Source organism: Trichechus manatus, unplaced genomic scaffold, assembly GCF_000243295.1.
Source record: "Trichechus manatus latirostris isolate Lorelei unplaced genomic scaffold, TriManLat1.0 scaffold00023, whole genome shotgun sequence".
NCBI lineage: Eukaryota > Metazoa > Chordata > Mammalia > Sirenia > Trichechidae > Trichechus > Trichechus manatus.
This window is the reverse complement of record NW_004443959.1, coordinates 6,853,413-6,879,445: the sequence shown is the minus strand read 5'-3', so window position 1 is coordinate 6,879,445 and position 26,033 is coordinate 6,853,413.

Genomic DNA, 26,033 nt, shown 5'->3' with positions numbered 1-26,033 from the left:
TGGGTTAGGAGCCCAATGCTTAACCACTGCGCAACCAGGGTGTGTTGAATGAATTTTTTAAATCTAACTTGGGATAGATTTGAGCATTAAAAGATCAGCAGAGGAGAGGAAGAATATTCAGAAGAAAAAAGAGAGAAGTAAGAATACAATATTTATCCTGGCTATGAGAAAGGGGTCGACTTTGAAATAGAGGCGTGACAATCCTTCCTCTGAATAAGAGAAAGGAAGGTGGGGATGGGAGTAAACACAGACAAGTTGTAAGGATGAGGGCCGGCAGTTGGCGGAGTTAATTTCTGATAGCCTTAATTTCTCAGTGAAATATTAGAAAAGGTTATCTGCTGAGACAGGGTAGCAGGGGTGGAATAGAGGATGGGAAGAACAGAGAGAGTTTGTCATAATCAACAAGGATGTGAAGAGGAGATTTGATGGGGTATACAGAGCACTACAGCTGAGCTACCACGAGGCCCTGAGTTTGGAGATGGAGACCTCAACCTGATATTAGGTTTGATATTTGCATTATTAAACATTATCCACACACCAGAGCACTTGTGTTTGGCTGGGGTACACACTCTGGAGTGTCTGGGAGGCCTGAGTCTTTCTCACTCACAGAGACATACGAGCATACACGTTGTTGCTTTTGAAGACTGCAACTCCTCCCCCAACTTGTTGTAATAACCCCTCTGCAGAATAAAAACCAAAGCCCAAACCCCTTGCCATCGAGTCGATTCTGACTCATAGCGACCCTATAGGACAGAGAAGAACTGCCCCATAGGGTTTCCAAGGAGCTCCTGGTGGATTTGAACTGCCAACTTTTTGGTTAGCAGCCAAATTCTTAACCACTATGCCACCAGGGTTTCCCTCTGCAGAGTAAGAAGCTATTACAGAGCAAATGCTGGTCAGGTAGCAATTAGTCTAAAGATACACATTTTGCCCTCCCACTTGGTAGAACTAGGAAACTACTGGACAGATGCATAGAAGACAGCATCCCTGCACACAGGAAACACACAGTCTGGCAGGTGAGGCAGACATGTATGCAGAGAATTGCTTTTCTGTATGATTAGTGTTGGGTCAGAAGTAATTACTATCTGCTTATGGAGCACAGAGGATGAAACCACTGATCCATTACTCTTTGTTATTTGCAGTGGATTTTTTACTGAGTGAAGTTCACTGTGTACTAAAACTGTATGCAGTCCAGCCCATGATGTTGGATCAGTTTTCTAAGCCATTAGAATTAGATTTCAGTCTTTAGAAAGCCTGGAGTAGAAGAAACCTTATCAGGAAATGCCTGAGGATTGATGCTTCAGAACCAAGTAAAAAAAACCAAGCCTGTTGCCATAGAGTCAATTTTGACTCATGGCGACCCCATGTGTTGTGGAGTAGAACTGCTCCATAGGGTTTTCTTGGATGTAATCTTTACGGAAGCAGATTGCCAGGCTTTTCTTCCCTGGCGCTGCTGGGTGGGTTTGAACTGCCAACCTTCAGGTTAGAAGCTGATTATAAACTGCTGGCACCACCCAGGGACCTATCAGAACCAAGTACCTGGGCTCAAATGGCGTTTGCTGTCTTGCTTTAGAGGCCTGGATTGGCTAGTTTAGGTCCTTCTCATTGTAAAATGGCGTGCGTATTTGGGGATTTTTTGGATCTGATGTGATACTCCAGGACCCTTCACTTAGCACCTGGTGGGGAGGCAAGGCGATAGGTGCACAGATCCACATGTCCAGTCTATATGTCTTGGCTGTCTGTTGGCAGGTAAGAAAAAGACAGCAATTCTTCTCTTCACAGAACTCTCAGGATGTAGCTGTCCTGTCTCTGTAAAAGTGCTAGTCCCTCCTCAGAGGGAAAGGCGGAGAGAATAGCAGAGGAATTGCCCGTCAATGGTATCATCTCAGTCATGGCATGTCCTTTCATTTGTTCATTCCTTCATGTATGTGCCATGTTAACTGAGTGCCTCAGGTGCTGTGAATACAGACGTGAATAAGATATACCCCTTGCATCATGAAGTCCCCAGCCAGTTAGTCATGGAGACAAGTAAACAGATGACATAATCAGTGAGACAGGGCAAGCTAGGGGATGGCAGAGGCATCACTGAGAGTCTTCATTGCAATGTCATTGAGTTAGTCTTTTGGCCTCACCGTGTGTGGTTTTTTGACTCCATTATCCACAGACGTCTGTTGTTCCCGAACTTGATGCTGAAAGAATACAGAACTGGCTGATTCATTGTCAGAGACGAGGTCTGGTCACCCAGGGACTGAGCTCGGTTGGTTTAGCCTCAAGGTCCCCTTCACAACCAGAGCTGGAATCAGATCTGCATGGGAGACCTCGTCCTGATCATGTTTCTTTTCACAAATGCGTTTCATGGTCTGTAGGCTCCGCTGAGCTTAAACACGTGTCTGTTTCAGCTCCCTGCGCACCTTCAGACAGAGGCTGAAAAGAGCAATTTAGGAGACAGGGAACTGACCAGGAGCCACAGGCTTGGTTGTGTCTGCCTCCTGGGGGGTCCTTAGGCTGGTGGAAGTCTGCTGCCCAAGGGGTCCTCAATGTGGCCAATTTGCCTTTGCTCTATACTACCCTCTTCAAATCTATTCACTTCTACTCACCTGTTTCCCAGCTCCTCCAGGCTACAGAAAAGATACTGTAGAGCTGATCTGGGGCCAAAATGACGAGCTTAAAAATTATTGTTGGAAAGGGCCAGATTCGTAATATCTATGATGATGTTGCCCTGGTGGTGCAGTGGTTAAGAGCTCAGCTGCTAACCAAAAGGTTGGCAGTTCAAATCCACCATCCATTCCTTGGAAACCCTATGGGGTTATTCTACTCTGTCCTATAGGGTCACTATGAGTCAGAATCGCCTCGATGGCAATGGATTTGGTTTGGTTTTGATGATGATGTTAATAATACTTGAATAACCTTTTACCATTTATAAACTGTCCCTGGGTGGTGAGAATGGTTAATGCACTTGATAGCTAACTGTAAGCTTGAAAGTTTGAGTCCCCCCAGAGAACCAATGGAAGAAAGGCTTGGTGATCTACTTCTGAAAAATCAGCTGTTGAAAAGCCTATGAAGCGATGCTTGACTGCTCCTTGGTCTGGCCAGAACCTGACGGAGCATGCTTGTGGCAGAGGTCTCCATCCGGAAGGAGAGAACAAGTTGGCAGGCCCAGGACCTACCACTCTCTGCACGTGTGTGGACAACCACCACAAGATAAATTATAGCTGAAAGGTCATGACCTTCTCACGCTAAAGAATTTTACAGAAGAAGAAATTAAGTATGTGCCATGGCTGTCAGCAGATCTGAAATTTAGGATAAAACAGAAAGGAAAGTATTTGCCTTTATTGCAAGGAAAGTCTTTACGCATGATTTCTGAGAAAAGAAATACTTGAACAAGATTGTCCACAGAAACAGTAGGCGGGGCCAAGATGGCGGAATAGTCAGAACAGTGTAGTCATAGAATTTCCATATGGAGAGGAAGTTAAGGCGATATCAAGAAATAAAAGATCGGTTTAAACTTAGAAAAATAAAGGTAAATTTTAAAGTAACCACAAAGGAAGCTACCAAACCTATTCATCAAAATAAAAAAGAAGAAAAACATAAAAACTCAGCAAACACAAAATCAACAGTAATGAAAAAGATGAAAAGAAAATACATAAAGGAAAATGACTCAGCACAGAAAATTAAGTGGAACAAAGAAAGTGTCAACACCATAAAAAAAAAAAAAAACATCAAAATGACAGCAGTAAACTCATACCTATTAATAATTACACTGAATGTAAATGGACTAAATGCACCAATAAAGAGACAGAGAGCAGCAGACTGGATACAAAAAAACACGATCCGTCTATGTGCTACCAACAAGAGAGACACCTTAGACTCAAAGACACAAACAAACTAAAACTCAAAGGATGGAAAAAAATATATCAAGCAAACAACAACCGAAAAGCCTGTTGAGCACAGTTGTACTTCGACACACATGGCATCGCCATGAGTTGGGGTTGCTTGATGGCAGCTGGTAGTATCTACAAAGCATATTCGTAGATGCATATCATCTTAGTCTCACAGCAAAAACCTATGCGGTAAATGGTATTATTTCTCATTTTACATAGCCGAAGATCAGAATATTCAGTGGTTTGTCCAACATTGCAGAGCTAGTAATTAAAGCTAATGTTTTCCTGACTTCAAGCCCAGTGATCTGGACATTACTCCTCTAAGTTATTCTACATTAATGGCTTAAGTGAGGGTTTTTCAAAGAAAGTTCTTTCAAGCAGTAGTTTGGGGGATGTTTATAGATGGAAAAACAAACAGGGTTTCATGATCAGATCTTTTCGGGAAATACTGAGTTAGACATAATGAATACTTTTGTTTACTGTGGGGTCTTTAGAGCCTTTAACATGTCAGTGTGGATCATGATCCCTTAAGATAGACGTGTAATATGCCACATTTACCCCTCCCCTCTTTTTATGTAACCATGGAACTAATTTTTCTAAGAACGTTTTGAAGAACGTTTTTAGGAACACACTTGGGGAATGCTGTTTCAAAGTGTTAGGGTATTTGTTTTAACAGAGAAGTCTGGAAAGCAACAACTGCTAAGGCCAAAGTTAAGGGTTTCTAATGGTGGGAGTTCTGGCATCTGGTCTGGTTGGTAGGGGAGGTATTTAAGGCAGGAGAACGCCCCTAACAGAGTATGTGGCAGCCACGTACTGGTGACAGCAGCTCTGAGAACCCACTTCACTGTTTCTTTTGTCAGCCTCAGGGGGATAGAAGCCACAGGAGAAGGAAAAATGCGTGAACATTCACATTATTACCATTCTGGTTGTTCCGTTTCCATTAATCTAGCTTGCTTGCCCCCTTACATTCTCATCTTTGTGGTAAAGTAATTGTTGACTGTTTGGTCTCTTATAGGTGATTTTTTAAAAGCTCATAGTACTTATGGGTGCTATTCATTATTTTTTGAGCCAGTTTGTCATTTAACTACAACATGACTTGAGGGCTTAGTTTCGGTTCAAGGTTTGAAGAGTATGTCAGGGCCTTGTGTATTCGTTTTGAAGGGCTGGTCATGGCCGAGTGCGTGTCAAGGAAGCTGCACCCCACCTAGGAGCTCATGATCCTGGTCATGGGTGGCGAAAGCCCTCAGAGTATTGTAGGCCTTGGGCATCTTCTAAGCTGCCCACATAACTCTGGGAATTCCAAGTAAGGCGGGAGATTTCCGAAGGTTTCATGGAAGTTGGGAAGAATTGCACAAAAGATGCTGAGAACGGAATTGGACACAAAAGGGAAAAATAACATTGTTATTAAGACTTTGGGGCCAAAAGTCTTCCTTCTTGTATGCATCCAGCACTCTGACTGACGTCAGAGGCGGTGCAGTGTGTGTAAGCACAGGCAGGATCTGTGTGTGTCCTGCTTGAAAAGGCATGTCCCTTTCCCAGTTTCTCCCAAGCTGCTGACAATACAGAAGTTGCTATTAGCTGGATGTTCTCTAAATTATGTGCATATTTCATCTGGCCACCAGCCCTTGAACAATGTTTTTATTTGGACCAGCTGTCTGAGAATTATGAGGACAATCCCTGTGGTCCTACGTTAAAAAAGGAATGACTGGAGAAATTCTTGGTGGCCAAGAGTAACAGGAAGGACGAGGAAGTGAATTTGTGAGAGAGATGGTTCTTCAAGTATTTCTGTTTTGTAAGAATCTTCTCAAGAAATTTTGAGGCAAATGTGACTGGATGAAAAGAAGGAAAAGTACTCTATCTTCTTAGATTGCTGGATTCTTGAATAATTTCCAGGAAATATCATTTTCATCATTAATAATTTTTTTTGGGGGGGGTAGAGCTCATAATAAAGACCCTTGTTGTTAGCTGCTATCTGGTCATGGCGACCTCACGCACAACAGAACAAAACCCTGCCTAGCCCTGCACCATCCCCATGATTGGTTGTGGAAAAAAGTGTTGTGAGCCATGGGGTTTTCGGTGGTTGATTTTTGGAAGTAGATCACCAGGCCTTTCTTCCTAGTCCCTCTTAGTCTGGAAGCTCTGCTGAAATCTGTTCAGCATCATAGCAACATGCAACCTTCAGTGACAAAAGGCTTGATAGGTGGTGGTTGTGCACGAGGCATTGACTGAGTCTCTGCCTGGAAGGTGAGAATTTTACCCCTGAACCACGACTGACCCATAATAGAGACCTTACATTTAGTAAATATCAAAAATGAGAGTGGGTCACCAAGAATCCAATTTATTTGTCACCACAGTGGTGGTGGTGTGGTCCTGTAACAGCTACCTGAGCCCCTCTGCCTGGTAACATCCTCCTTTATGCTTCTGAGTTTCCTCCTTGGAAGCTTCTTGTAGGTGCTACCCATTTACTCCTTTTAGTAGTTAACCACTTTTTTTTTTTTTAAATAATATTTTATTGTGTTTTTGGTGAAGGTTTACACAGCAGTTTAGGTTTCCATTCAACAATTTCTACACACGTTGTTCAGTGACATTGGTTATATTCTTGACAATGTGTGAACATTCACGTTATTACCATTCTGGTTGTTCTGTTTCCATTAATCTAGCTTCCTTGCCCCCTTACCTTCTCATCTTTGTTGTAAAGCAATTGTTGACTGGTCTCTTATAGGTGATTTTTTAAAAGCTCATACTACTTATGGGTGCTATTCATTATTTTTTGAGCCAATTTGTCATTTAGCTACAACATGACTTCAGGGCTTAGTTTCAGTTCAAGGTTTGAAGACTGTCAGGGCAATATTCTTGGGGAGTCCTCTAGCCTCAACCAGTCCAATAGGTCTGTTTGTTTGTTTTGTTTTTAGGAATTTGAGGTTCTGTTCCACAGTTTTCTCTTATTCTGTCAGAGTCTGTCTATTGTGGCCCTGGTGAGAATGGTTGGTAGTGGTAGCTGGGCACCATCTAGTTCTTCTGGTATCAGGGTAGATGAGACTATGGTTCATGCACACTATTTCTCATGTAGACTAGTTTCTTCTTTGAGCCTTTGATTTCCTTCTTTCTCTTTTGCTCTGGATGAGTAGAGACTGATAGTTGTATCTTAGATGGCCACTGGAGTAGCTAACCACTTTTGACCTAATTAACAATTCTTTATATTAAATCTTTCCTGTTCAATTTTCTGGTGTGGTTTCTGACTCCTGTATGGACCCTCAATGATACAAGTCATTGCAAACTTTGACTCTTTATATTTTCCTGATGGATTGACTCTTTCATCATGACCAAATAGCTCTCCTTACTTCTAGAATGCTTTTTGCCTTAAAGCAAAAGTTACTGTTTCATAATAGTATAATAATTCCATCTTTCTTTTGGTTAGTATTTGCATGAAATATCTTCTTTTGTTTTACTTTCAACCTTTCTGTAGCCTTATTTTAAAGGTATGTTTTTTGTAACTAGCATATAGTTGGGTTTTGTTCAGCCTTATTTCCATGAGGTTGTCTTTCTGGGGTCCCAGTAGAAAGCCTGAGTGTTACCGGGGTCCTTTCTCCATGAGACTACTGGAATCTCTGCTCAGCTTCTCAGCCTCTCATCTCTAACCTCGTGATCAATAACAAAAAGTTGCTCTCTGAGCGTCTCTTCTTTTTAGAATGTTAGCCTTCAACTCCTGGCTACCTTGGTTGCTTCCCAATCCCCTTAAACAGATTTTTCAAAAAAATAATTTGTTTAGCTTTCCTAGTTGTCTTGTAGGGAGGATTGTCCTGAAACAAATTGTTCTTCCATTGCTGGAAGTGGAAATCTGGAAATAGCCAGAAAAAAATTGGTCTTTTTTGGAAAGACCTCAGCATCCACCTTAAGCAAAACAGAGGAAAAAAAAAAAAAAAAACCCACACACAAGGCTTTTAAATACAAACTAGTAGCGCATGGCTTAGGAAATGAAGGAATGCAATGCCTGCTAAGAAATGATAAAATGAGAGCATTGGATTCAAGAACTGTTACCTTTTCCTGATTGAAATGAGGAGGGAAATGAGAAGTGGTGACGTCAAATGGGAAGAAGCAATTCTGCTCTTCTTCTTGCAACTAATGTGTTACGGCCTGAAGACACTCATGGAACAAGGCGATAGCCAGAAGTTCTCTGACATTAAGAAAGGTTTAGGGCAATCCCTACCAAGATAAAACCAGATTAAAATTAGTCAATATTTAATTAAAAACACTTTTTAAAAAACCAGATGGATAGTTGTACTTTAATAGTTGCATGTCTTTACATTCTGCTCTATATCGTGTTTTTATTTAAGTTTATAAACAGTTTTCAATTATTTTACTTTAGGACCTGGTACGTAGAAAACACTCAACAGGCACTAGTTAAAGGAATTCAGTAAGCATAACTGCTAGCTGATGTGCTGTCTCTGCAGTTCAGGGATTTCAGCGTGAACAACCAATAATCCATTCTGTCTCCACCCTTTAGTAAGCATCTTCTTTCAGTGGAAAGTACTGGAAATGGAGACAAAGCGTTTTGGGTTAAGTTAATCAGGCTCCCAGGTCTGGCCTTGCCGTGGATGACAAACTGCTTGAAAAGAAGGGTTAAGGAGTAATGAAAAGAGACTACCTTTGAGGTCAGACAACCTGGGTTAGAATCTCCTCTTACCCACTTACCAGCTATATGGCTTGGAAGGGCTATTTAGTCTCCCTGAGCCTCAGTTTCCTTATATTACAGCCTCCCTTACAGTCCATAGTGAGGAATGAATGCGACAACACGTGTAGAATGCTCCCACAGTGTAAATTTTTATTAACGTTAATTCTCCACCTTGCCCCTTTTCCATGGAGAATAGAAATTCACCACTTTTCTGGTCTAAGTGCGGGAGTGTGCTATGTTTACCCACGGAAGAAATCAGGAACCATGGATTCATACTTAAGAGGTCATGCTGTTCCAAATTCAGGTATGGGGCAATCACCCAGCCCAGCAGAACAAACAAAGAATGAATTAGGGGCCATTCTCCTGCTGTGATCTGGTAGGGAATAGGGCAGGCCTTAAGCCACAACTGGGAAGCAGCCCATTTCAGGTGGGTTTTTCTTTCATTCCCTTTGCCACCTGCATCATTCCTAAGCAGTCTTAAAGCAAGGAGCCCTGGTGGTGCTAACAGTTAGGCACTGGGCTGCCAACCAAAAGGTTGATGGTTCAAACCTACCCAGCTGCTCTGTGGGAGAGAAACCTGATGATCTGCTTCCATAAAGATGCTCTGGCACATGCTGTCACTATGAGTTGAAAATGACTCAATGGCATCCAACAACAGTCTCAAAGCAGTTTCTAAAATATGCTAAAGAGCCAGGATGGGGTATGAGAGAGGACACAGTAAGCCCGGAGAACATTTCTGCCTCACCTATTTTTATTTCATTTAGTTGTGTAATAATGCTAATAACGAACCTTCCAGAGTTCCTTCTATGTGTCAGGCAATCCTTTACAGGTATTAACGTACTTACCCTCAGTCACTTAGCTTTATGTGTTGGAATTAAGATTCATAGCCAGGCAGTCTGGCTCCAGAGCTCTGCTCTGGTGCTGTGCCGTCTCTTTGCATGCAAATTTGCTTTGTCTTCTCTGACTGTTCCACAGGAACTTCAGTGAACATGCCCTGAATTGAACTCATCATCTTGACTCCCAGACCTGCTCCTGCTGCATTGAGGATTTCAGGGTATGATAATTCCACCCACATGGTTGCCCAAGTAGAAGCCTGAGAGTCGTTCTGGGCTGCTGATTGTTGCTTCAGGTCTCATATCTAAACAATCACCGACTTGCCACAATCCTGTCTCTCAAATCTGTCTAAAATACTAACTCGTTCCATGCCGCATTCCAATCTTTCTTCATCTTCTGCCTGGACCTTTAATGTTAATTAACAGCCTCCTGAGTGGTCTCCCTGACTACCTCTCCCAGCTTCGGTCTGTTCTCCACTATAGACAGAAAGAGAGAGAAAATGCTGGTCTCTTTGTGCCAATCTCCTGTTTTAAAAACCTCTGGTGGCCCCCTCTGACCCATTTAAAAAACAAAACCAAAAAAGCAGTGGCTGTTGAGTTGGTTCTGACTCATGACGACCTTGTGTGCATCAGAGTAAAACTGTGCTCCATTGGCTGATTGCTTTTCCATTGGCTGAGTTTTTGGAAGCCAATTGCCAGGACTTTCTTCTGAGGAGCCTCTGGGTGGACTCAAACCTCCAACCATTTGGTTGGACATTAACCGTTTGCATCTCCCAGGGACTCTGTCTCTCTGACCCATGGAAGGCACTAAAGCTTGAAGAGTACTGGCTGTGGAGTTAGACTGTCAGGTTGTGAATCCCAGCTTCACCATTTAAGAAACGTTCTCAGCCTCTTGAATCTACAGCTTTTCCGTTTGAAAACTTAGGATAACCAGGAAGCCTGGCTCATGGCATTGTGAGGGTTAATTGAGATACTATATAAGACACTTAGCACCATGCATAATAAGTGCTCAGCAATTGTTGCCTATTTTTATTATTACACTATAAAATTTAAAACCCTTGACTTGCCTTATAAGTCCCTTTAAAATACATGATTTAAAAAAAAAATCTAGCCTCCAACATATCTCCTAAATATATTTTTTACACTGCAGGCTTCCTAAACTTCATTATTATAGATTTCATCAGCATTTGGACTCAGTGGGGACTTTTTGGTTTTTAAGGTCTTTTTTACTCTTCTATGCTGAGGTATTACATACTGAAGGAAGCGAGTGCAATAGAAAAAAGGATCCAGGAGTCATGAAGAATTCCAAGGTGGCTAAGAATCTCCCAGGTGTGCTAGCGTTTTTATTTGAACTGGGGCATAAGCACCGCAATGCCACTGGGATCCATGGCTGCACGACTTTCTTTTCATCCCCTCATTTCCGGTCTTAGCACAGGGCGTGGCACTGAGCAGGCGCTCAGTATACTCGCGGAGTAAGCGAACGGCATTTCTTCCCCATGCTTTGTGTTGGCCCCTGAGTTCTGTGCCTGGTCCTTGGATAGCTGGAGGAGGGACTGAAAATGAACAAAGGTGAAAATTCAGTATCCAGGAGACTGATAAGACCCAGAGGAAATGGATACAATTTGAAACAGGTGAGTTTCATTAGAGAACGATTATTGCTTGTTACATGCCAGGCACTATGCTAACCACTTTATATACATTATCTCATTTAATCTTCAAAACAGAGTTGTGAGATATTATCTCCACTTTTTACAACACAGAAGACTGAGACTTAGAGAAATTCGGTATTTGCCAAGATTGGAACCCAAGCTGTCTGATGACAAAGTCTATGATTTGTTATCATCAGAAGTCCCTGAAATATCATGCCTTTAGAATTCTGTCTGGATAAAGGCGGTAAATTCCATCATTGGCTTTCAAACTTTTGACCATGAGCCACAGTAGGAAATACATTTTGTCGTGACCATGATCCAGTACACACACACACGGTCACACACATGTATAAATACAGACATATAAACAACAAGTTTCACAAAACAGCATGTTTTCTATTAGATTTGTATTTTATTATAAAATAAATGCTGATTGCGACCCCCAGATTTGTAGGTGATGACCCACACTTTGAAAAACAGTGAATTAGAGCTTTAGTCTTTTTTCAAGTCACTGGATCTTTATGTCTCTGTACTTCTTGGAAACCGTTTTGGGCTTATCTTGTCCCTTAATCATTCGAGGAAATACCTTCTTGTTTTGTGAGGTATAAACATTTAGCATAAGATGGTATAATATTGTGGAGGTTTCTGTCACAGAAATGTATTTCTTAAAGAGTTTTTTTTTTTTTTTGTGTGTGTGTGTTTTGTAACAGGAGAATTTACTCTTATTTATTTTACTTACCAGAAGAAATTGCATTACAGTGATCATTTCCATATGTATTTCTAAAGTTGCTTCGCTCCGTTAGACATTTATTCTTTAAGTTACGCGGGCATTGTATTTAAATAAAAGGAAAAATCATAATAACATTGATTAGAACAGCAAAGAGTCTTTGGTTTCCATGCAGACAAGCATAATTGAAATAGAATTGCATGTTTACAAATAAATTTTGAAACTGGTGGAAAAACTTGGAAGATAAATATTCTTAAAGCTAAAGCACATGCAGCCTCTGTATGTAAGTGAGAGCAATTAAATTCAGCAGGCCAATGAGAAAATCAGTGATTTTCAAAATCTAGTAATTTGGTAACCATTAGTTTCTCTCTTTTAAACTTAATTACTCAAATATAGAACCAAATTGAAGTATAATTTATGGAGAACTCATTCTTAACTTAATTACATGCAAGCCTTTCCCCCTATAAATGGAAGAACCAAGGATGAAATTATAAATGCTCAGCGCAGAACATTGAATCCTTTGGTCATGGCTCCTTTGGGTTCAACTTGGGAGAGAGTGTGGAATAGGAATACGCTGGTTTTGACCAAGGTTTGAATCTCAGCTTTATCTCCTTCTAACTGTGAGCTCTGAGGCAACTTTCTTAACTTGTAAGGGCCTCAATTTCCTTGTCCATTAAATAAGAACACTGTACCTACACTTCTGGGCACTTAGGATGACTAAATGAGGAAATGTGTGTATGAACCTTTAGCACAGTACCAGGCACAGAGAAGATACCCATTGCAAGTCGCAGCCTTTCTGCCTCCCCTACCATCTTCCTTTTTGGATAGAGGATGGCTTGGATTGAAGAAATGCTGTGTTTCTGGAACTGCTTGGGAAGGAGTGAATGGCCTGGCTGGCTGATTCCAACTCATGACAATACCATGTGTGTCAGAGTAGAACTACACTTCATAGGATTTGCAAAGCTGTGACCTTTTGGAAGCAGATCGCCAGGCCGTTTTCCAAGGTGTTCTGGATGGGTTCAAACTGCCAACTTTTTGATTAGTAGTTGAGTGTTTAACTGTTTGTGCCACCTAGGACTCCATTATCCCTTTAGTTGGTAGTAATTTTATCTGATAGTGTTCTCTGTACCTCTTGCAGTATTATTTTCATCAAGAAACTGAATTGGGTTTTAGAAGCTCAGTCACTGGAATTGTTGAAATGGCCAAAACAGTGGATGAAATAGGGAAGAATTCATGCAGTTGGTTATTTCCTCATTTAAGTGATTGGCTTTTCTTATCCCTTGTATTTCCTTTTTTCATCAAGTTGTCTCATTATGGCAATCATATCAACTAACAGATAAATAGATAAGTATATAGGTGTATAGGTAGATAGATAGATAGATAGGTAGATAGTCAGACACCTTTGAGTCAACTCTGACTCATGGCGACCTTATTGTACGATAGAAAAAAGTGTTATCCCAACCTATCCTGTACATGCCCCTGACTGAGAACTCTTTAGCCTCTTTTCCTTCTCTTCCTTCCTTCTGCACTTGCTTCTTCTCCGCGTTTCTCCACCTCCATTTTCCTTCCATGCTTATATCACCCAGGCTAGACATCTCTTAGAGTCATCTTTGATTTTTCCATCTCCTTTGACCCACAATCCTTAACAACCCTCTTGCTCAACCTCCTTCCTCCGACACCCATACCCACTCCCATATGCACATGTACACACTCTGTCTTTCCATCCCTCCCTGGCTGCCCTGGTTCAGGCTCTTAAAAGTCTTTTCCATGTGCTCTTCCTCTAGTGTCTACTGACTTCTGCTCCCTGACTCCGGTCTCTGCCTGCTGCAATCCATCCAGCCCACTCCCACATTAGACAGCCTAAGAACAGACTCTGATCCCGGCACTCCTTTTGCAAAATCCTCAGCGATGCCTCACTGCTTACAGATATAGTCCGAGTTCCATAGTCTGTCAGTTAAAGGAAATGGTAAACGGATGCTAACTTTTTTTTTCTAAACCATTTTTAGTGGCTCATCTTCATAAACCCCCCAGCTTATTATCCCTACTGAGGATATATTTATGGAAGTACCAGCCTCTTCTGATCGCGGGGAACACTTTGAGGACAAGGGGTCATTTTGTTCACCTCTATATCCCTAGCATCCAGAGCAATACCTGGTACAGAATTAGTTGCTCTTGTCAGTTGCCATCAAGTCAGTCCAACTCATGGTGACCCATGTACAACAGAATGAAATGATGCCTGGTGCTTGGCCATCTTCATGATCCTTGGTATGCTCGAGTCCATTGTTGCAGCCACTGTGTATTTTGAGTGACTTCCAACATCTTCCAGCACTATATCAGATAATATTTTGCTGTGATCTATAGGGTTTTCATTGGCTAATTTTTAGAAGTAGATAGCCAGGCCTATTTTCCTAGTCTGTCTTAGTCTGGAAGCTCTGCTGAAACCTTTTCATCATGGGTGACCCAGCTGGTATTTGAAATAACGCTGGTATAGCTTCCAGCAGCATAGCAACATGCAAGCCACCAGTACAACTACTGATATGTACAACTAGTTGTAGATGGGTAATGGACAGCATTAGTACTCAGAAGATACTTGTTAAATGGATCACTGACAGGCCTAACCTCATCCTAGCTATAAATCAGAATGTTCACAAAGTTTGCGTTTTTTTTTTTTAATTTCCTTTTTTGGGGGAAGCATTTTATTTTTTGTGAACTGAGTAATACTTCCAAAAGAGTTTAAAAAGTCTCTGTGAAGATGAATTAATAATAATCAATAGGAGACCATGTAGCAAGCACTGAGATTAAGAGGCAGGACGTGACCAATATCCAAAACATCCTCTGTGTGCTCTTTCCATCTGATTTTTCTTTTGCCCATTTTTCAGCTCTGCCATCCTCCAAGGAAATCGCACTCCTGAATCATGTGTTAACCATTCTCTTGTTTTTCTTTATAGTATCTCATCTTTGTAAATAACCCTAGACAATAAGTAATTGTTTTGTCTCTTTTTAGACTTTAAATGATTTGAATCATTCTCGTTGCCTTAGCCTGTGACCTATTTTTTCCACGTAACATTGTTTTTGAGATTAATCCACGGTGGTAAATGTAGCTGTGGTTTGTTTATTTTTCTGCTGTGTGAGATCCCATTGCATTCTATTTGTCAATTCAGATACAGGCAGTCCCCGGATTACGAACGAGTTCCATGCCTGTCTGTCTTTAAGTCAAATGTGTATGTAAGTAGGAACAGTTAAGTATAGTTCATATCTAACATTAGTTAGTCAAATGTTTGTCTATATAGTGTACTTTTCTTTGCATGAAAAACATTAAAGGAACACCTCCAGACGCACTAAAACATTCTTAACATAATAGTACAGCAATAATAATAATAATGTTTTCATGCACATTGCAAAGCAGTGCCTGTTTGTTATTACGAACCATTGTATGTATGTCAAAATTTTAATATAATAGGCTTTGTGGGTGTTGGTTTATAACTATGGAGTATGTAAGTTGGATGTTTGTAACCTGGGGACTGCCTGTATTCTAGCATCAATGGACATTTAGATTATTTCCAATTTCTTGCTATAATGAATAATGCTTCTGTAAATATCCTTACAGAAATAGATAAGCAAAAGTCTCTCAGGAGTATATAACTAGGAGTGAAATTGCTGAGTTTTAGTTACATGACTCTGGCAGGAGAAAGACCTGGTGATCCGTTCCCAGAAAGATTACAGCCTAAAAATCTCTATGGGGGCAGTTCTACTCTGTCACATGGGGTTGCTATGAGTCGGAATTGACTCCACAGCATCCAACAAGTTTATGTCTATGATAAACTGTTTTAAGTCATGCCGAATTCTTTTCTAAAGTGGTAGTATCAGTTTACACTTTCATCAGTGGTGGATGAGAGTTCCCATTTTCCACATTCTTGTCTGACTTTTACATTTTTGCCAATCTAGTAGGTGTGAAATGGCGTCTTACTGTGATTTTAATTTATATTTCCCTGTTTATTAGAGGTGGGCGTCTTTCCATGTGTTTATGGGCCATTACATTTTCTTCCTCTGTGAAATACCTGCTTATGTCTTTTGCCAATCTTTTCTATTGGCTTATGTATGTCTTTTAAAAATTTAATTTCTATGTGTTCTTTATATACTCTCACTACTGATTTTTTTTTGTTGATTATATGTGTTGCAAGCATCATCTCCAAGTTTGTGACCTGACTTATTTTTCTACTTAATGGTGTCTTTTAATTTAATTGTTACAAGGTTCCTTATAAAAATTTTCAAACACACACAAAAATAGAACAAGGAGTTCAATGAACTCCCTATTATATCTCATTTAGTTTCTCAAACTATTAATTTTATCCTACTATTGACTTATATATTTCTTGACTTCCATTTCTTATGTTAGAATAATAAAAAAAATCTTAGATAGTATATATTTCATTTCATTCTCAAACATTTCATCTATATTTCAATAAATAAAATTTCCTAATTTTAATGTGGTGAAAATTTTCAATTTTTCCTCTATAATTTAGACTTTTTGTACTTAGTTTAAGAAATCCTTCCCAACTCTGAAGTACTAATAATATTTTATTATATGCTTCTTATACTGTGATGAGGGATCACTTTTTTCCCTAAAACATCATGGGCAAATACCTTTGTGATATTCAATATAAATAAATTCCTAGAAAGATGAAATAAAAAAAGATATACAAGATGCAAGCCCCCTAATTTTTTATTATTAGGTTCAATAGTCATAAAACTATTTTTTTAACTTACTATAAAAAGTTCTAAATTCTTATTCTCAATCTTTATACTTACTGTATCATAGATTGGTTAAAAAAATGTTTGTGGACTGGAACTAGTCCATGACGCATACTTTGAGTAGTACTGTTGTGGTATACTGTTTTCTAATAGTGTTTCTATTTTGTATTTCAGTGTGATATGGCAGGTGAGGTAGGAATCCTATTTCATTTCTTCCCATATCAATGCCCAATTGTCCAAGCATTATTTATTAAAAAGACTGTCTATTCATCACTGATCCACATTGTCACTTTTAGTCATAAATCAAGTGTTCATATCTGTGTGTATTTGCTTCAGGGTTCTCTGTTCTTTTCATTTGCTTATGTTTCTAGCATTGCATCATAACCACACTGTCTTAATTACTACGTTTTTTTATCTTGCTACCTGGAATGGCAACTCTACCCAAGCTTCTTCATGAGTTCTATGTCCAGCAATTGTTGTTGTCGTTGTTGTTAGATGCTGCTGAGTTGGCTCTGACTCAGCGACCCCTATAACAGAAGGAAATGTTGCCTGGTCCTGTGCCATTTTCACAATAGTAAGTATGTCCAGCAGTAGGACTTTTTAAAATTAGAGATTCCTGAGATGTGTCCCTAAAGATTCTGATTCAGTAGGTCTGTCATAGGACTTAATATCTAAATTAATATCTTAATATTAAGATATGACTTAGTATCTAGATAGGACTTAATATCTAGATTTTGCAAAACCTCCACAGGTTGAGGTAGGAAGGTCATTTAGGTGTAGTTTTAATAACATAGGAGAAAAATGATGATACCGACTGATGCAGTGGGAATGGGGAACAAACAGATTTGAGAAAAACTTTCATGTTGTAAGGAGTGTTTCATGGACCAATCAGAAGGTAGAGAAAATTTTGGTTTAGATGATGTGTTTAATGTAGATGATTGATTTTTTTCTTTACTTTTTAGATCAGTGATTGAAAACCTCAACATCACCCAGAATAAAGCTTTGTTGGCTTCTGTTCAAAGGAGAAATGGATAAGTCCATTGAAACACAACTATCCTTGTCTCTGAAAGTGGTGGTATCTGCTATTCCATAGGAGTGGCCTTATTGATGTTGGATGACATATATGTTATGACATATCAGCCTCCACTGATACTGCTTTTTAGTTTTACCCTACAGTTATTAATGACAATATTAAGCGTTTCCAAATCATTAGTCTACAGCTTGGCAGCAACTACGCAAGTTACAGAAGCTCTTGCATTTTTTAATGGTGTAGAAAAAAAGAGCACTGGCTCTGGAATCAGACAGATTTAAATTGGTGTTATTTATTGATAATTAAACACTAAAACTTTCTATGATCTAGTGGAACTGAGAGACTTGAGTTCTAATTCCTGCTCCGTTACAGGCTCACTGTGTAATTTGAGCACGTTACAGAACCTCTATGGGGTTACATTTCATCCTCTGTAACACTAATTCTATCAAATCAACAGGAATGTGGTAAAGTTAAATGAGAGGATGGATGTAGAAGTGTTTGAAAAGCATAGCATGCAATGCTAATCTGCAGTATCGTTAACCAAGAAGTAATAGCTGAGCCACTATCACTGAGCTTCTACGAAAGTTCCTGATCTCTGTTCTTAAGGTTGTTTTATAGTTGGGGAGAGGGAGCCTTTGAATAGAGGAGGAATAGAAAGGATGCCCGCTGTGATAATTGTTTTTTTCTTATCTACTCTCCTTTTACCTTTCTTCTTGTCACAGCACTCTGTTTCCTTTTGGTCACTCACCTTCATCCAGCTCATATGATCTTGGTGGATATGTTCCTTATAATGGCCTCATCTCCTCACATCCTAGCACAGTGGGCACGTGGACAAGCCTGAAGCTAATTAATCTGACTTGCCATCTAGGTATTTAAATCTTGAAAGGTGTATCAAAGGGAAAGAATATGTAGGATCTGAATCATTTTAATGGTAACTTCCTTTAGATACTCTCTATGAATTCCTGCTTCCCAATCACCAGAGCTGCTCTACTGTATGTTCTTCCCCAGAAGAACAGAATCCAAAGGCCATGATTTTTTTCTTCCTCTATTTTCCATTCTCTGGGCTATTCAGTATCTGCCCATTAGCCCTCCATTTTTTGTTGTTGCTTAAGTAGTCAGAGATGGTTTTTTGCTGTTGTTGTTGTGAGGTGCTGTTGAGCTGGTTCCGACTCATAGCGACCGTATGTACAACAGAAGGAAATACTGCCCGTCCTGCACCAGCCTCACAATCGTTGCTATGTTTCAGCTCATTGTTGAAGTTACTGTGTCAATCCATTTCATTGAAGGTTTTCCTCTTTTTAACTGACCCTCTACTTTACCAAGCATGGTGTCCTTCTCCAGGGACTGGTCCCTCCTGATAACATGTCCAAAGTGCATGAGACAAAGTCTCACTGTTCTCACTTTTAAGGAGCATTCTGGCTGTATTTCTTCCAAGACTGATTTGTTGGTTCTTCTGGCCGTCCATGGTATATTCAATATTCTTTGCCAACACCATAATTCAAATGCATCAATTCTTCCTCGGTCTTCCTTATTCATTGTCCAGCTTTTGGATGCATATGAGGTAATTGAAAATACCATGGCTTGGGTCAGGCACACCTTAGTCCACAAAGTGACATTTCTGCTTTTTGCAGCAGATTTGCCCGATGAAATACATCGTTTGATTTCTTGACTGCTGCTTCCCAGGGCATTGATTGTGGATCCAAGTCAAGTGAAATCCTTGACAACTTCAATATTTTCTCTATTTATCGTGATGTTGATTATTGGTCCAGTTGTGAGGATTTTTGCTTTCTTTATGTTTAGATGTAATCCATACTGAAGGCTGTGGTCTTTGATCTTTATCAGTAAGTGCTTCAAGTTCTCTTTGCTTTCAGCAAGCAAGGTTGTGTCATCTGCATATCATACGTTGTTAACAAGTCTTTCTCCAATTCTGATGCTGCATTCTTCTTCTTATAGTCCAGCTTCTCAGATTATTTGCTCAGCATACAGAGTGAGTAAGTATGGTGAAAGGATACAACTCTGACCCAAAGCTTTCCTGAATTTAAACTACCCAGTAGCCCCTTGTTCTGTTTGAACGACTGCCTCTTGGTCTATATATAGGTTCCACATGAACACAATTAAGTATTCTGGAATTCCCATTCTTCACAATATTATCTGTAATTTGTTAATGTGTGTATATATGTATATTCATTCATTATACAAATTATATTCACTCTATAAAATATATTTACTATTAGGTGCCATAGGGAATATCAATACATTTTAATAAGTGTAAAATACAATCAATTTCAATTCATAGCAACTCTATAGGACAGCATAGAACAATAGAACAAAATGCTACATGGTCCTCCATCATCCCCATAATTTGTTGAAGACTGGACTGTTGTGATTCATGGAGTTTTCACTGGCCGATTTTCAGAAGTAGATCACCAGACTTTTCTTCTTCATCCATCTTAGCCTGGAAGCTCCACTAAAACTCGTTCAGCATCATAACAGCAAGCAATACCTTCGACAACATGGACTGCAAAAATCTTTTAAAAAATTAGCAAATTGAAGTTAGAAATATATAAAAAGGGTAATACATCATGACCAAGTGGGGTTTATCGAGAGAATGTAAGGTTGGTTCAACATTTGAAAATAAACCAATAAACCAATGTAATCCACCATATTAATAGAATAAAGGGGGGGAAAACTCACGTATAATCCTCTCAATGCAGAGAAAGAATTTGACAAAATTCGACACTAATTCATGATAAAAACTTTTTGAAAACTAGGAATAGAAGAAAATTTCCTCAACCTCTTGATGAGCATCTATGAAAACCTCCACCTAACATCTTATTAAATGATAAAGATGGAAGAATTTCCTTCTAAGCTAGGATGTCTGCTCTCATCACTTCTATTCAGTATTTACTGGGTACTTGAGGGAGTAAAATAGGCAATAAATAAATAAAAAGCATAAAGATTAGAAAAGAAGAAGTAAAACTGGTTCTATTCACAGATGACATGATTGTAGAAAATACTATAGAATATACAGAAAATGTACTGATAAGTAAATATAGCAAGTTGACAGAATTCATGGTCTACATACAAAATATTTATATTTCTCTGTAATAGAAATAACCATTGGAAAATATAATTACAGCAAACAACACCTTTTATGATTACTTGAAATAATTATAATAAAAATTTGCAAAGCCTTTACATTTCAAACTAGTAAACATTGTTGAAAGAAATTATAGGATATTTAAATACATGGAAAGATAAACCATGTTCATGAACAATATTGTTAAGATGCTCATTCTTCCCAAATTGATCTGTAGATTCAATGCAATCCCAATCAAAGTCCTGGTAGACTTTGTGTAAAAATTGACAAACTGATTCTAAAATGAAATGCAAATGTAGAATAGCATAAACAATTTAGAAAAAGTAGGAGAAAGTTGGAGGACTTTTAGATTAGCTGATGCTAAGTCTTAATATAAAGCTACCATAATTGAGAGAGTGTGTGGCAGAAGGATAAACAAATAGATCAATAGAATAGAAATGAAGAGTCTAGTAAAACATCTGCACATATACGGTCAATTGATTTTTGACGAAGACGGCAAGACAATTCAATGGGAAAATGATAGTGTTTTCAACAAATGATACTGGAACAACTGAATAATCATGAACTACATACAGCCCTTACCGTATACAAAGGTTAGTTTACGTTCAGCCATAGACCTAAATGTAAAACCCGTAACTATAAAACTTCTACAAGAAAACACAAACGAAACTCTTTGCAGTCTGAGGCTAGGCAAAGCTTTCTTAGCTAGGACCCAAAAAGCATTAACCATAACAGAAAAATATTGAGAAACTAAACTTCAGCAAAATTAAAAATTTCTGCTTTTCAAAATATATCTTTAAGAAAATGAAATAAAAATACACACTTTGGAGAAACTATTCAAAACACAAATTTCTGATAAAGAACTTATATTCAGAACATATAATGAAAACTCTTAAAATTCAAAATAGCAGCAACCCAGCTAAAAATAGGCCCAAGATTTAAATATACACTTCAAAAAAGAAGATCTATAAATGGTAAGTAAGCGCATGAAAAGATGCTCAACATCATTAGTTATCAGGGAACTTCAAATTAAAACCACAATGACATGCTACTTCATGTCAACTAGAATGACTAAAATAAACACCAAGTTTTTCTGAAGATGTGCAAACTCTCATAAATTGCTGGTGCAATTGTAAAATAGTATAATCCTATTTGAGAACAGTTTGGCAGTTTCTTATAAGCATACACTTACCATATGATACAAAAATGTCACTCTAAGTTATTTCCCTAACAAGAGCATATGTCCATACAAACACTTGTACACAAATGTTCACAGCTGCTTCATTCATAATCATCAACTGGATTTATTCATAATCATCAGCTAATTGGAAACAAGTCAGATGTCCATCAACAATTGAGTAGATTAACAAATTGGGGGATAGTTTTGAAATAGAATACTACTCAGTTATAAAAAATAAACTATAAACTCCTGATAGACAAAACAACATGGGTGAGTCTCCAAAACATTTTAAATACAACAATCCAGACACCAAAGAGTACATATATGACATTTTTATGTCACATTTGTGTGACTTTCTCAAACAGGCAAAATTAATCTTTAATGACAGAAATCAGATCAATGATTGCCTGAGGTGGGGACGGCAATGATTGACTGAAAAGCAGAATAAAGGAACCATCTGAGGTGATGGAATTACTCTGTATCTTGATTATGTTGTTACTTACCTGTGTATATATTTGTCAGAACTCTTCAAATAGCATATGCAAAATAGGTGAACTTTACTGTATGTAAATTATAATTCAGTAAAGAAGATAAAAAGTTGCAAACTTAATGTATTAAAGAACACCATAAAAAGTGTAAAGCAGTGTAAATCTATATTTTTAACACATACAGCCAATAATAATTTCATTTCTGAAGATCTACAACAGATCACAAAGAAAAAGAGAAACAAGCTAACAGGAACAAGTTGAGCAAAAGATAGAATTTCAGAGACAAATAAGTATGAAATGGCTCATGAACACATTCAAAGATGCTTTATCTCATTGGAAGTCAGGAAACGCAAATTAAAATGACAAGTAGATACTATTTCACCCCTACTAGACTGGCAAAATTTATGTACTGAAGAGTAGTAGAGAAAACAGAACTTTACAGCGTGCTGGTGGGAATGTTAAATATGTGTAAGTATGGGGGGGGAAAATGCCGTTATCTTTCGAGGTGGAGATGTGTAATACCTCTGAATCACAATTCCTCTTCTCTCTACACACCAGATAAATTCTGGTTTGTGTGTACCAGGAGAACTGTAGAAAAATGTTCTCAATGGCATTGTTTGTAATAGCAAATAGCTGGAAAGGATCCAAATGTTCCTTGAGAGGAGAATAGATAAACTGTGGTAATTCATATGATGGCATACTATACTTTGGCCAAATGAATTAACCATAGCTTCATGGATCATCAACGTTGAATCTTAAGAAAAAAGAAAATTATGTTGAGTGATAAAAACAAGTTTCAAAAGAATTCAAAGAGTGTGCTATTATTTATGCAAAATCCTCAAACATACAACACTATAATTGTTTAAAAATACATAGTATTTAGTTATAATTTATGTGAAAGCAAGGCACTTGATAAACTAAAATATCAAAATTGTGTTTTCCTTTGGGATGTGGGAGAGAGACAGGCACACAAGGAGCTTTTAAGGAATTGTAATCATCTATTTCTTAATTTGGGTTATGGGTACAATGGTGTTTGTTTTTAAAATTCTGTATACTTTGTATGTGCCTTTAATATATTTTTGGTATATATGATATTTCCATAATAAATAATTTTAAAGGATTTTTTAAAGTCTTAAAAATATTGACAGCACTTGACCTAGCATCATAAGTGTGATAGTGCAGATATATTACAAGATAAATTCGGAATGAGCCTGTGTTGAAAGAACAGAAAGGAAATGGATCCTTAACGGGTAGCCTAAAGTCCCCTGTCTATAGGGCCTGAAGTACCTGAGCGGATATCTGAGGAAGTGCTGGAGCCTCAGCCCAAGTCCCTGGGGTGGAACCAGTACAGAGGACAGGCACTGCCAGGGGACTTTTAGGTACCTTCATGGGTCCACCAGACTTTAAGAGCACTGGTGAGAAATCTAGACCAAGACCCAAGGCTTGTTCCTTGTTTTCCTGGCTCTGGGATACCCATGACAGGGAGAGGGGCCACATAAAACTATTGAAAATAGATTTCTTGCCAGCCTTGGAAAAGGAGGGGCTTAACTGAGATTTTATTTACCTGAAAAAAAAGGTATTTCTTGCACCTTGAGATTAATAGACCAATTCCTGTGCAACACCAGATAAAAGACTTGTCAGCAGTACAATGATTGAAGCAGGACATTCCTAACAGCATTCTTTATAATGTCAAAAGTGGGAACGTTTATATTTAAATATATAGATCTAAGTTTGTATATTATACATAGAATATACAGCATGTATATAATTATATATATTATATATAATTATACTAATAAACATTATCACATATGTAATACATAAATACAATACAACATACAAAAATAAACACATCCAATGTACATTAACATATGACAATAAAATAATGATATAAAGATATATAATTATATACTATAAAATATGTAAATATATTCATAAATATTTTCCCAATTTTTGATATTATAAATACTGTTGCTGTGAATGCCCTATTATGTCTATGCAAATGTTCAACAAGGTTATTTGTGAGTGGTGAGATAATGGATTATTTTATTTCTTTTAAGTTCTTCTGCCTTTTCCACAGTTTCTACAAACACACGCACTGCCTATTAAAATTAAATAAAATCTCTGGTGACTGACTTTAAGAAAAATGCACCATCAGATACAAACACCGTATCTGCCCTTCATGCTTCCTACTGAGCTTGCAGTCTTATTGGGCAATTGACAGAGACAGCTGATTGCAGATACGGATGCGGCTGTCGTCCTGGGAGTGACGTTTTCACAGAGGGAGGCTTTTAGTAAGTGTGTGTAGCTTCTGGTGGCAGGTAATCAGGTCCCCTTTCATAAGCTTCTGTGACTCTTCTTTTTTTTTTTTTTTTTTTAATTGTTCTTCAGGTGGAGGCTTACAGAACGAATAGTTTCTCATGAAACAGTAATACACATTGTTTTATGACATTGGTTAACAACCCCACAACATGTCGACCCTCTAACTTCTCAACCTTTTTTTTTTTGGTGAAAATACACATAGCCAAAGATACACCATTTCAAAAATTTCTACATGCACAGTTCAGTGACATTGACTACGCTCTTTCAGTTGTGCTGTTGTTCTCACTTAAGATGAAGGCTTACAGAACAAAATAGTTTCTCATTTAACAGTTACTACAAGTGTTGCCCTATGACAATGGTTAACTATCTCACAACACACCAACAATATCCTTACTCAACCTTGGGTTCCCTGTCACCAGCTTCCTTGTCCCCTTCTGCCTTCTGGCCCTTGTCACTGGACTATTATACTACATTATCCCATTTGGTTTTACGGGGCTGTCCCCTCCCAGGCTGAAAGGTGAAGCTCAGAGATAACTTCACCACTGAGCTAAAAGGGTGTCTGGGAGCCATACTCCTGGGGTTTCTCCAGTCTCCTTTAGGCCAGAAAATTTGGTCTTCTTTTTTTTTTTTAACTGTACTTCAGGTGAAGGCTTACAGAACAAATAGTTTCTCATGAAACAGTAGTACACATGTTCTTTTATGACATCGGTTAACAACCCCACAACATATCAACCCTCTAACTTCTCAACCTTTTTTTTTTAGTGAAAATATACATAGCCAAAGATACACCATTTCAAAAATTTCTACATGCACAATTCAGTGACATTGACTACGCTCTTCCAATTTTGCTGTTATTCTCACTTAAGATGATGGCTTACACAACAAAATAGTTTCTGATTTAACAGTTACTACAAATGTTGTCCTATGACAATGGTTAACAATCTCACAACACATCAACCATATCCTTACTCAACCTTGGGTTCCCTATCACCAGCTTCCTTGTCACCTTCTGCCTTCTGGCCCTTGTCACTGGACTCCTGTACCTCGTTAGTCTCATTTGGTTTTACGGGGCTGTCCACTCCCAGCCTGAACAGTGAACCTTGGAGGTAACTTCACCGCTGAGTGAAAAGGGTGTCTGGGAGCCATACTCACGGGGTTTCTCTAGTCTCCTTTAGGCCAGTAAATCTGGTCTTTTTTCTGTGAGTTAGAGTTATGCTTTACATCCTTCTCCAGCTCTGTCCAGAACCCTCTGTTGTGATCCTGGTCAGAGCAGTCAGTGGTGGTAGCCGGTCACTATCTAGCTGTACTGGACTCAGTCCAGTGGAGGCCTTGGTACCTGTGGACAATTAGTCCTTCGGACTAATCTTTTCCTTGTATCCTGTTCTCTTTATTCTCCCTT